Genomic DNA, 10,654 nt, shown 5'->3' with positions numbered 1-10,654 from the left:
CGTGGAGGGGAACCTGTGGGCGTGGCATTGAAGTCTCCGAGGTGACGGCACTGCACGCGAGCCAGTTAGTCCCCTGACACACGTCGTGGTGAAGAGGCACTAGAAACACCACCACCACCACCCCCCACCCTCACCTCTCTCCCGCACACACCGCCACGCTGCACTGCATTATTGCACTGCATCGCCTTTTCGTTTTTGTTTTTTTTATTATTATTTCTTATTTAGGAAGTTTTGTGTTTTTTGCGGTTAACGAAGTTGGTGGGCTGTACTGAACACCCATGGCCAGTACAGAACACCCATGGCCAGTCCTTAACACCCACGGACAGTAACTGAACACTCACGAACCACACTGAACCCTTTATGAACCGCACTGAACCTCTCCAATCGTACCACTCCACGTGTCTCGATCTCCCACCAGCAGACTCTACACGTTTCGAGACCCAGCAAAACCATCCTCTTCGGCAACGCAGCTCCGACGAGGTGAGTGTCCACCATTTTTCTGAGGGAAATTACTGTACATTGGTTATTACTCTTGTGTAATTTGTGTACGTTTTTTTTTCCTTTAAATAATTTGTCCGTTTTAAATGCTACGAAAATAACGTTATCGTTTATTTATTTATTTATTTTATTAATGAAGTATTATTATCTCAAAGCCTACGAAATTAACATCAGCATATATATTTTTTTTAATGAAAGTTCATCGTTCTAAAGTTCACCCTTTCAAATACCTACAAAGATAACGCTATCACCCACCTCGCATTTATTAGCTTTACTAAGTTCAGCGTTTGAAACAGGAACAACTTTAATCTCACAGCCAAATACGTGATCAAAAGCAAGTTTCTAAATGAACTCGGCAAATTTTTTCCTCGACGAAATATACATTAATATGCCAATGACTTTCCGCGTGATCGTTATCAGTGAATTTCACTGCATTTAAGTAAGAGCGAGACATTAGACATTAAAAATATATAATAATAACGGTAATAAAGATGATGATGATGATGATGATGATGATGATGATGATGATGATGACGATAGTGACGACGATGATGATGACGATAGTGACGAATGATAATAATGATGATGATGATGATGATGATGATGATGATGATGATGATGATGATTGATGATAATAATAATAATAATAGGAAGAAAGAAACAAACAAACAAACAAAGAGGGATTCGACTGAGCTAGCGCCGTCGGTCTCTCTTTGAACTCAATCATGAAAACTGGTTCAAAACACGATTCGCGCGAGAAGTCGTGCGTGGCGAGCGAAGGTTTGGGGAGAGTGAGAGTGAGAGTGAGAGTGAGAGTGAGAGTGAGAGTGAGAGTGAGAGTGAGAGTGAGAGTGAGAGTGAGAGTGAGAGTGAGAGTGAGAGTGAGGGTGAGGGTGAGGGTGAGGGTGAGGGTGAGGGTGAGAGTGAGGGTGAGGGTGAGGGTAAAGGTTAGAGTAAAGGTGAGAGTGAGAGTGAGAGTGAGAGTGAGAGTGAGAGAGAGAGAGAGATCCCGGCTACGATTTTGCCATGCTGTGTTTCTCTGTTAATCTCTCTCTCTCTCTCTCTCTCTCTCTCTCTCTCTCTCTCTCTCTCTCTCTCTCTCTCTCTCTCTCTCTCGCTCCCTCTTTCTTCTTTCTTTCTTTTTTTCTCTCTCCCTCCCTCCTTCTCACTCTCACTCTCCTCTTAAGAAATGAATATATAATATCCTTGTACTCAATACACCTCGTTTATATAAAGATTTTTTTTTTTTTTTTTTTTACATAAACCGTATATAATGGCTTCGAAGAAGAAGAAGAAGAAGAAGAAGAAGAAGAAGAAAAAGAAAAAGAAAAAGAAGAAGAAGAAGAAGAAGAAGAAGAAGAAGAAGAAGAAGAAGAAGAAGAAGAAGAAAAAAAGTGTCAACGCGGACTTTCTGTTCATTTGCATATACTCAACGTGATAATTGTAATATTAATTAAAGAGATCTGCTGATAAGTTGGATGTAATACGGGGAAAGTGTCGTAAATAAAATAATAATACCAACACTAATAACAATGGAAAGATAATATGAAAAAGAAATCAGAAATGATAATAGTAATAATAATAGCGATAATAGATAAAAATAGCAGTGATGATGATGGTGGTGATGATGATGATGATGATGATGATGATGATGATGATGATGATGATGATGATGATGATAACAACAATAATGAAATAACAACAATGAAATAACAACAATAATGAAATAACAATATAAATATAAAAATAACAAAACAAGAACAAGAACAAGAAGAAAATAATAAAAACATCAATAACTATAAAAACAACAATACCCCCCCCAAAAAAAAAAAAAAAAAAAAAAAAAAAAAAAAAAAAAAAAACGTGGGAATTTCACCTGAGGACCGACATCCAATGCCACCTATGCAACGCTGCAAGAATTCGGAGAGTTGCTCATTCATGCTGGCTGCAAAAGAAGGAAGGAAAGAAAGAAAGAAAAAAGCAATATATAAGGAATTCAAGAGAAGGAGCGAAGATTTAATAGAAGACTGTGAGGGGGATTGTGACTTTGATTCTGACTGTGCTTTTAAAAACGTTCTTGTGACTGTGACAGATCTTGTGATTGTGTTTGTGACTGATGGTGCCTGTGATTGTGTTTGTGGCAGTGCTTGTGACTGTGATGGTGCTTGTGATTGTGTTTGTGACAGTGACTGTGTTCGTGACAGTGATTGTGTTTGTAACAGTGATTGTATTTACGATTTACTGTGTTTATGGCAATGATTGTGATTGTGTTTGTGGCAGTGCTTGTGACTGATTGCGACAGTGCTTGTGCTTCTTTGTGCCGGTCAGTCACCGTGCTTGTGACTGAATTTGTAACTGCTTTTGTGGCAGTGCTTGTGACTATGTTTGTTTAATTCGTCTAAAAGTCTAACGATATTAATTTTCTCTCTCCCTATAAAACGTATATCTACATTTATCTATCCATCTGTCTGTCTGTCTGATCTATTCATCTATCTACACTAAGAAATACAACACTAAACTACAACAACAACAACAACAAATACAACGCAGCAACATCACACATACAGAAAGACTAACAACAAAACACGAGGAACAAAAACAACGCGAATGGGATGGATAAACAAACAAACAAGCGAACAAACACACACAAACAAACAAACGCACAGAGAAAGAAACAAACAAACGCACACGCAAACAAATACAAACACACATACGCAAACAAGCACAAACGCACACGCAAACAAACACAAACACATAAACAAAAACAAACACAAACGCAAACAGACAAACCACATAATCAAACAAACAAAAAAACAAACAAACACACAAACAAGCACTCGGCAGCATCTCGCCGTCATTCGCTCACCAAGAAAGGCAAGACGACTATGACGACTACGATGACCTTGGGCGGGGATGTCCCCTCCCCCCCTCCCCCCTCCCCCCCTCCTTCATCTCAAATGCTCCTCCTTCCCCCTCCTCCCTCCCTCTCTCCTTCATCTCAACTCCTACCCCCTCCCCCCCTTCCCTCCCTCCTTCATCTCACCTCCTCCCCTCCCCCTCCCATCTTCCATCCCTCTTCTCCTCACCTACCCCCCCCCTCCCCTTCCCTCTACTAATTCTTCATCTGCTTCCCTCTCCCTCTCCCTCCCCCTCTCACCCCCCCCCCACTCAACCCATTCATCTCTTCCCTTTTCCCTCTCCCTCTCCCCCTCTCACCCCCACCCAACCCATCCACCTCTACCTCTTACTCTCCCCTCCTTTTCTCCTTCTCCCCCCCCTTCCCTCTCCCTCTCCCCCTCTCACCCCCACCCAACCCATCCACCTCTACCTCTTACTCTCCCCTCCTTTTCTCCTTCTCCCCCCCCCCTTCCCTCTCTCCCTCCCTCCCCTCTTCCCTCTCCCTCTCTCCCTCTCCCTCTCAAACGAAAGCGAAAACAAAGAAGACCCGCGAACCGACCCTTCTACAAGTGTCAAAATAAATAAAAATAAATAAAGAGAACAAAATAATAAATATTAATAAATACCATATAAAGAATGAAAAATAAACAATAAATAAATAAAGAAAGAACCAAAACAATAAACAATAATAAATACACAAACGGAAGAACGAAAAAAAAGGACCCAATTAAGACCCGCGGCGAGAGAAGCCCGCCGCCGTCTTTCGCAGGCTGAGCACCGTGCTACCGCTTCCGGCGTCGGGGGCCCAGCGGAGCGTGCCGGCTGGGAGCCAAGACGCTGCAAGTAAGGTGACCTCGGGGGGGAAAGGGGGGGGGGATGTATGGGGAGGAGGGAAGGAGGGGGAGGGAGGGGGATGTATGGGGAGGAGGGAAGGAGGGAGGGAGGGAGGGAGGGAGGGAGGGAGGGAGGGAGAGGAGGGAAGGAGGGTGGGTGGGATGTATGGGGAGGAGGGAGGGGATTAGGAAAGGGGTTGGGAGGGGGGGGTAAGGGATAATACATCTTTAGTATTACGGTGCCGGAGAAGGGGTGGAAAAGGGTAAAGTAGGGGGGGGGGGGGATGGGGCCTGTCTCTGACTACTTTCACTACTACTATTTCTACCAATACCACCACCACTACCAATACTACTACTACCACTACTACTACTACCACTACTATATCTATACCAACACAACACTACAGCAACAACTACAACAACTAATAACAATATCTATAACACTACAAATACAGCTACAACTACAACAACTATTAACAACATCTATAACAACAACAACTACAACAATTAATTGTACTTCCACACCTTACTTCCTTGAAGATGCCAAACGACCTTAATCTCGCTTTTTTTTGACCCCACGTAATCTCTCTCACTTTTTTTGACCCCACGTAACACCCCCACTTTTTTTGACCCCACGTAATCTCTCTCGCTTTTTTTTTTTTTTTGACCCCACGAGACTGTCCACTGCTATTAACATCACAATAACTTCTTCTCCTCCTTTTCCAAGCTCCTTGCAACTTCCTTGAAGATGCTGGCAACCTTAGTTCTTTGCCACGCGAGGGATGGTGATGATAATCATAAAAGTGAAATATAAGGCCAAGTGTTATTGTTTTTGGAAAAAGGTTCTACACTCGCGTTTTTCTTTTCCTTTTTAATGTTTTTTTTTTCTCTCTCTCTTTTTCTTTTTTTTATGTGTTTCTCTGTATCAAGGACTTAAATTAATATAAATCTTTTAGATTATCTAGCATCTACTTCATTTATTCTGCATCTGCTATTTATTCTTTCATTCTTCATTTATTCTCTTTATCTACTCTAACTACTCGATATTCTTCCAATCTATTATCTACTCCAAGTTCTCTCAATATATTATCTACTCCATATACTTTCAATCTATTATCTACTCCATATTCTTTCAATCTATCATCTACTAGATATTCTTTCAATCTATAATCTATCAATCCGCCCGTTTCGAATCTTCTATCCGAAACAAACGCCAATAAGAATACGGGTCAAGTGTTCCGAATACAAGAGTCGAGACCTGGGGTTTCATTCAAAGCATTGGCAACGCTGAACGTGGAGAACGCTGAACGTGGACAAGTAAAATATATAGGATAAAACTGAAATAATAGAAAGTCGGGAACTGATAAAAAAAAAAAAGAGAGAGATAAGAGGCAGTTTAAATTGGGGCAAATCGTTATCGGAATGTGAACAAGTAAGATAAGCTGAAATGATAGAAAGTCAGTAACTGATAAACAAGAAATGAGGCAGATGAAAGATTATCAAGTAGAAAAAATAAGGAAAATTGATAACAGACAAAAGCACTGTATAAGATCCTTGATACACAAAGACACATACACGCACACACACACACACACACACACCACACACACACACACACACACACACACACACACACACACACACACACACACACACACACACACAGAGAGAGAGAGAGAGAGAGAGAGAGAGAGAGAGAGAGAGAGAGAGAGAGAGAGAGAGAGAGAGAGAGAGAGAGAGAGAGAGAGAGAGAGGAGAGAGAAAAGAAAAGAAGACAAAAAAAAAAAAAAAAAAAAAAAAAAAAAAAAAACGCGAGTGTACAACCTTTTTCCAAAAACAATAACACTTGGCCTTATATTTCACTTTTATGATTATCATCACCATCCCTCGCGTGGCAAAGAACTAAGGTTGCCAGCATCTTCAAGGAAGTTCGTAAAAGGTGGAGAAGGAAGCAGAGTTATTGCAATCATAATAAGTAGCGGACAATCCCGTGCGCCGAGGTTGAACATTGCAAGGAATGACGTGCGCTATCCCCACATGATCATATATCTTTTAATTCTTATATATTTTCCTTTTTTTCTTATTTTCCTTTTAACTTATTTCTTGCTTTCATTCTTCTTTGTTCTCTTCTCTTTCTCTTTCTCCCTCGTTCTCTTTCTTCCTCTCTTTGTCTCTCTTTTCTCTCTCCTTCTCTCTCTCTCTCTCTCTCTCTCTCTCTCTCTCTCTCTCTCTCTCTCTCTCTCTCTCTCTCCCTCTCTCTCTCTCTCTCTCTCTCTCTCTCTCTCTCTCTCTCTCTCTCTCTCTCTCTCTCTCTCTCTCTCTCTCTCTCCCTCTCTCTCTCCTTCTCTCTCTCCTTCTCTCTCTCCTTCTCTCTCTCCCTCTCCCTCCTTCCTTCCTTCTTTGTTATTTCATCTCTTTCTCCCTTGCTCTTTCCTTTCTTTCATTCTTTCATCCACGGTTGCATCATTTAAAAAATCAATAGTTTAAAAACGATCCGCGGTGGACAGATGGATAAACATAAACTGATACACTGATTTCGAATTTAGAGCAGCGAATATACACTGACATATCATTACCCACGATACACTGAAACTGAATTTAAACTGACAGCGCTTCGACAAATCTACACTGAAATAATACGGGCTTCAGTACATGCAAACAGATCCTGAATTAGTAGCCATAAAAACTGAAACTAAGGGGGGGGGAGAGAGAGAGAGAGAGAGAGAGAGAGAGAGAGAGAGAGAGAGAGAGAGAGAGAGAGAGAGAGAGAGAGAGAGAGAGAGAGAGAGAGAGAACAATCAATTTATAACGAATATAATTATATTTGGTGTTTTTAAAAGTCAATTTGCGACCCCAAATATGCATGTTACACGTACAGCATATGGTAACATAAACACAATCCATTAGTTTACAACTTCATAACCAGGTTATTAATAATATACTGTAAAAGGTCGTATGATTTATTACCAAATAACTTCACAATTAAGTCTTGTGATTAAACATAGTATAAAAAAAAAATTGTTCAAGCGAATAACAGCAACGATAATATATCTTGAGGAGAACGGAAAAAAATACGCTATGAAGAACAGGAAATACATGTCGTAATTTTCTTTCATTCTCTCTCCCTCTCTCTCATTCATTCCGATCATCCTCACTCTCACTTTCATTCTCACTACCTCCCTTTCTTCCTCTCTCCTCTCTCCCTCTCTACATCTCCCTCATCCTCTCTCCCCCTCCCTCTCCTCTAGTAACACCCTCCCTCCTTTTCCTCCCCCTTCTCCTCCACTCCACCTCTCTCCCTCATCCTCCCCTCCCCCTTCCTCCCAGTCCCCTCCCCTCCCCTCTCCCTTCCCCTCCCCCTCCCCCTCCCTTCCACTCTCCACGCAATTCCGAACCCACGGGACCCGCACGCCCAAGGACAACCCCCGAGATGATGATGCCGAGATGATGCTGAGATGATACTGAGAAGATGATGCTGAGATGATGCTGAGATGATGATGCCGAGATGATGATGATGAGATGATGATACTGAGAAGATGATGCTGAGATGATGCCGAGATGATGATGATGATGATGCTCCCAGCCTCTCGTGATTTCCCTCATTTCCCTCCCTCCTTTCTTCCCTCCTTCCTCCCTTTTCCTCCTTCCTTTCCTTACTTCTTATCTTTCTTCCCTCCCTTTTATTTCTTCCTTCTTCCCTCTCCTCCCTCCTTCCTTCTTATCTCTCTCCCCTCCTTCTTTCCTTCCCACCCTCTCCCTCCTTCCTCCTCTCCTTCCTTCTTATCTCTCCTCCTTCCTTCTTATCTCTCTTCCCTCCTTCTTTCCTTCCCTCTTATCTCTCCTCCTTCCTTCTTATCTCTCCTTCCTCCTTCTTTCCTTCCCTCCCTCTCCCTCCTTCCTCCTCTCCTTCCTTCTTATCTCTCCTCCTTCCCTCCCTCCTTCCTTCTTATCTCTCCTTCCTCCTTCCTCCCATCTTGCAAACGGGAGACCAGGAAGTCGACCGCGCTACTTTTCCGTCCGCGTCGGCCTCGTTTCTTTAAAAAAAAATCACTCTCTCTATCAACCTCTTTTACGACTTTTCTTTCGTTTCTCTCTTTTATTTTTCGTATCTCGTAATAATTTTCCTAGTGCGTGTGCGTGTGCGTGTATGCGTGCGTGTGTGCGTCTGCATGCACATTCGTAAATCTGTATTCGCATGACGACTGAGTCCGTGAATGTGCATTTACACGTATCCATGCGTATGTGTCTCCCCCTCCTCCCCGTACTCCTTACCCCTCCTCCACCTCACCCCCCCTTCACCCCCCACTTCCCTCCACCTCACCCCCCCCTTCACCCCCACTTCCCTTCACCCTCCCCCCTCCCCCTTTCCCACCCACCCCCAACTTCCCCGTGGGAGCATTCCACCGCGTTGCTTTTCACGCAGCCCGGCAAACCGGCTTGGCAACGCGAAAAAACGGCGCCAAAACACGCGGACAGGTTGCCACGCTCTGTCTTGGATGACATCGAGGGTGATGCGAGGGGGGGGGGAGAGGGGGGAGAAGAGGAGGGGAGGGGAGGGGAGGGAAGGGGAAGAGGAGGTGAGGGGGAAGGAGAGGGGAGGAAGGAAGGGGAGGGGAAGAGAAAAAAAGGATGAGTAGAAGGAAGGGGAGGAGATGAAAGGAAGGAAAGGGAAGAGGAGGAACAGGATGAGGATATGCAGGGGGAAGGGGAAGGGGAGGGAGGAGGGAGAGGGGGAAGAGGAGGAGGGAAGAAATGGTGGAAGAGCAGGAGGGGGAGAGGAGAAGGGGAGGGGAGGCAGGGGTGGGAAAGAGGGGGGTGGGGAGGGGGAAGGGCTGGTGATGACATGTAGTGAAGAATAATGTCGGTCGTGGAGATGATGGTGATGATGAATATTGATCACGATGACTGATGATGAATTATGATAAAAAAAGAAGATGAAAATGTCGATAAGGAGTGAGAACAATGAGAGATTGATGGTGATGAAATGATGATGACTGATGATAACGAAGATGACCGACAACGGTGGGAAATGATAACGATAAACAGCTGTTGGCAGTGACAACATAATACAGGGTTACGTTGACAAGCTGACAACACGACGACAAGAGACACCTGGCGAACGTGACAAAGAAAGTGAGCGAAGATATGCAGGCGAAAGTGACGTTCAAGACGGAGATATAAATGAAAGTGACAGATGAGTAAAAATAATGAAGGTGATATAACGTACGAACGTTTGCGATAATATGAATATGATTTGCTGAAAATAAAGAAAATGATTAGGCTTACTGAAAGTGAGGAGGAACTAGTGAAGATGAACGAGAAAAAAGAACTTGGTGAAGGTGAAAGTGAGGACGACTTAGTGAGGGTGAAAGTGAGGAAAGTGAAATTAAAAATAAGGAGGGCCAAGTAAAGATGAGAGTGATAACTTAGTGAAGGTGAGAGAAAAAATGAACTTAATGAATATGAGTAGTAACGGTAAGAGCAAGCTGATGACGGTGAGAGTGAGTAGGATTTAGTGAAGCTGATAGTGAGCACGACTTAGTGATAGTGAATAGTCATGATGATGATGATGATGGTGATGATGATGATGATGATGATGATGATGATGATAATGATGATGATGATGATGATGATGGTGATGATGATGAGGAGGAGGAGGATGGTGATGATGATGATAATAACAATAATAAACAAATACAAACACAAACCCACATAAATGAACAAGAACAAGAACAACGAGAACATCGACGAAAGAAAGAAAGTAAGAAAGAAAAGACAGAAAGAAAAAAAAGAAAAGAAAACAAAACAAAACAAAACAAAAGAAAGAAAAAGAAAAGGAGAAAGAAAAAGAAAGAGAGAGAGAGAGAGAGAGAAAAAAAAAACCTGCCACCATAACACACAGCATACAACCCCATGTGGGTCGCCAGTCTGCATAACCCGAGGAGTCGCACACACGCACATATATAGCTATGTTGACTATGTTGGCTCCGTTATGTGGCGTAATGCCGAGGGTCTTAGTGTCTCTCTTAAATATAGGCGCTGGGGGGGAGGGGAGGGAAGGAGGGGAGGGGGGAAGGGTAGGAGGGGAGGGAGGGAGGGAGGGAGGGAGGGAAGGGAGGGGAGGGGAGGGGAGGGGAGGGGAGGCGAGGGAAGGGAGGGGAGGGAGGGAAAGGGAGGGGAAGGGAGGGGAGGGGAGGGGAGGGAGAGAAGGAGGGAGGGAGGGGAAGGATGGAATGAGTCAGAGTGGAAGGAGGGAGGAACGATGGAGGGAAGGGAAGAAAGGAGAGAGAAATAAAGAAGGTATTGAGAGAGGAAGAAGAACGGAGGGAGGGAGGGAAGGAAGGTTGAGAGGGAGGGAAGGAGGGAAAGAAAGGGGGGAGAAGGAGAGAAAGAGGAGGAGAGAAGAAGGGAAGGAGGGGAGATAG

General features: G+C 43.6%; 1 protein-coding gene across 3 annotated transcripts in view; it reads left to right on the top strand.

Moving 5' to 3' along the window:
• LOC119597013 overlaps positions 1 to 10,654 on the top strand; it is a 27,115-nt gene continuing 16,461 nt past the window's right edge. For 2 of the 3 annotated variants that reach the window (XM_037946441.1, XM_037946440.1), the window contains exon 1: positions 4 to 480. The gene's annotated coding sequence lies outside the window, so the exon portion shown is untranslated. Of the gene's footprint in view, positions 481 to 10,654 lie in introns of all 3 variants that reach the window. The other variant, XM_037946442.1, reaches the window with a different exon arrangement.

The sequence above is a fragment of the Penaeus monodon genome, chromosome 38 (genome assembly GCF_015228065.2).
Source record: "Penaeus monodon isolate SGIC_2016 chromosome 38, NSTDA_Pmon_1, whole genome shotgun sequence".
NCBI classification, from domain to species: domain Eukaryota; kingdom Metazoa; phylum Arthropoda; class Malacostraca; order Decapoda; family Penaeidae; genus Penaeus; species Penaeus monodon.
Note: the sequence above shows the minus strand (reverse complement) of the source record. Positions and strands in the feature narration are given on the sequence as shown.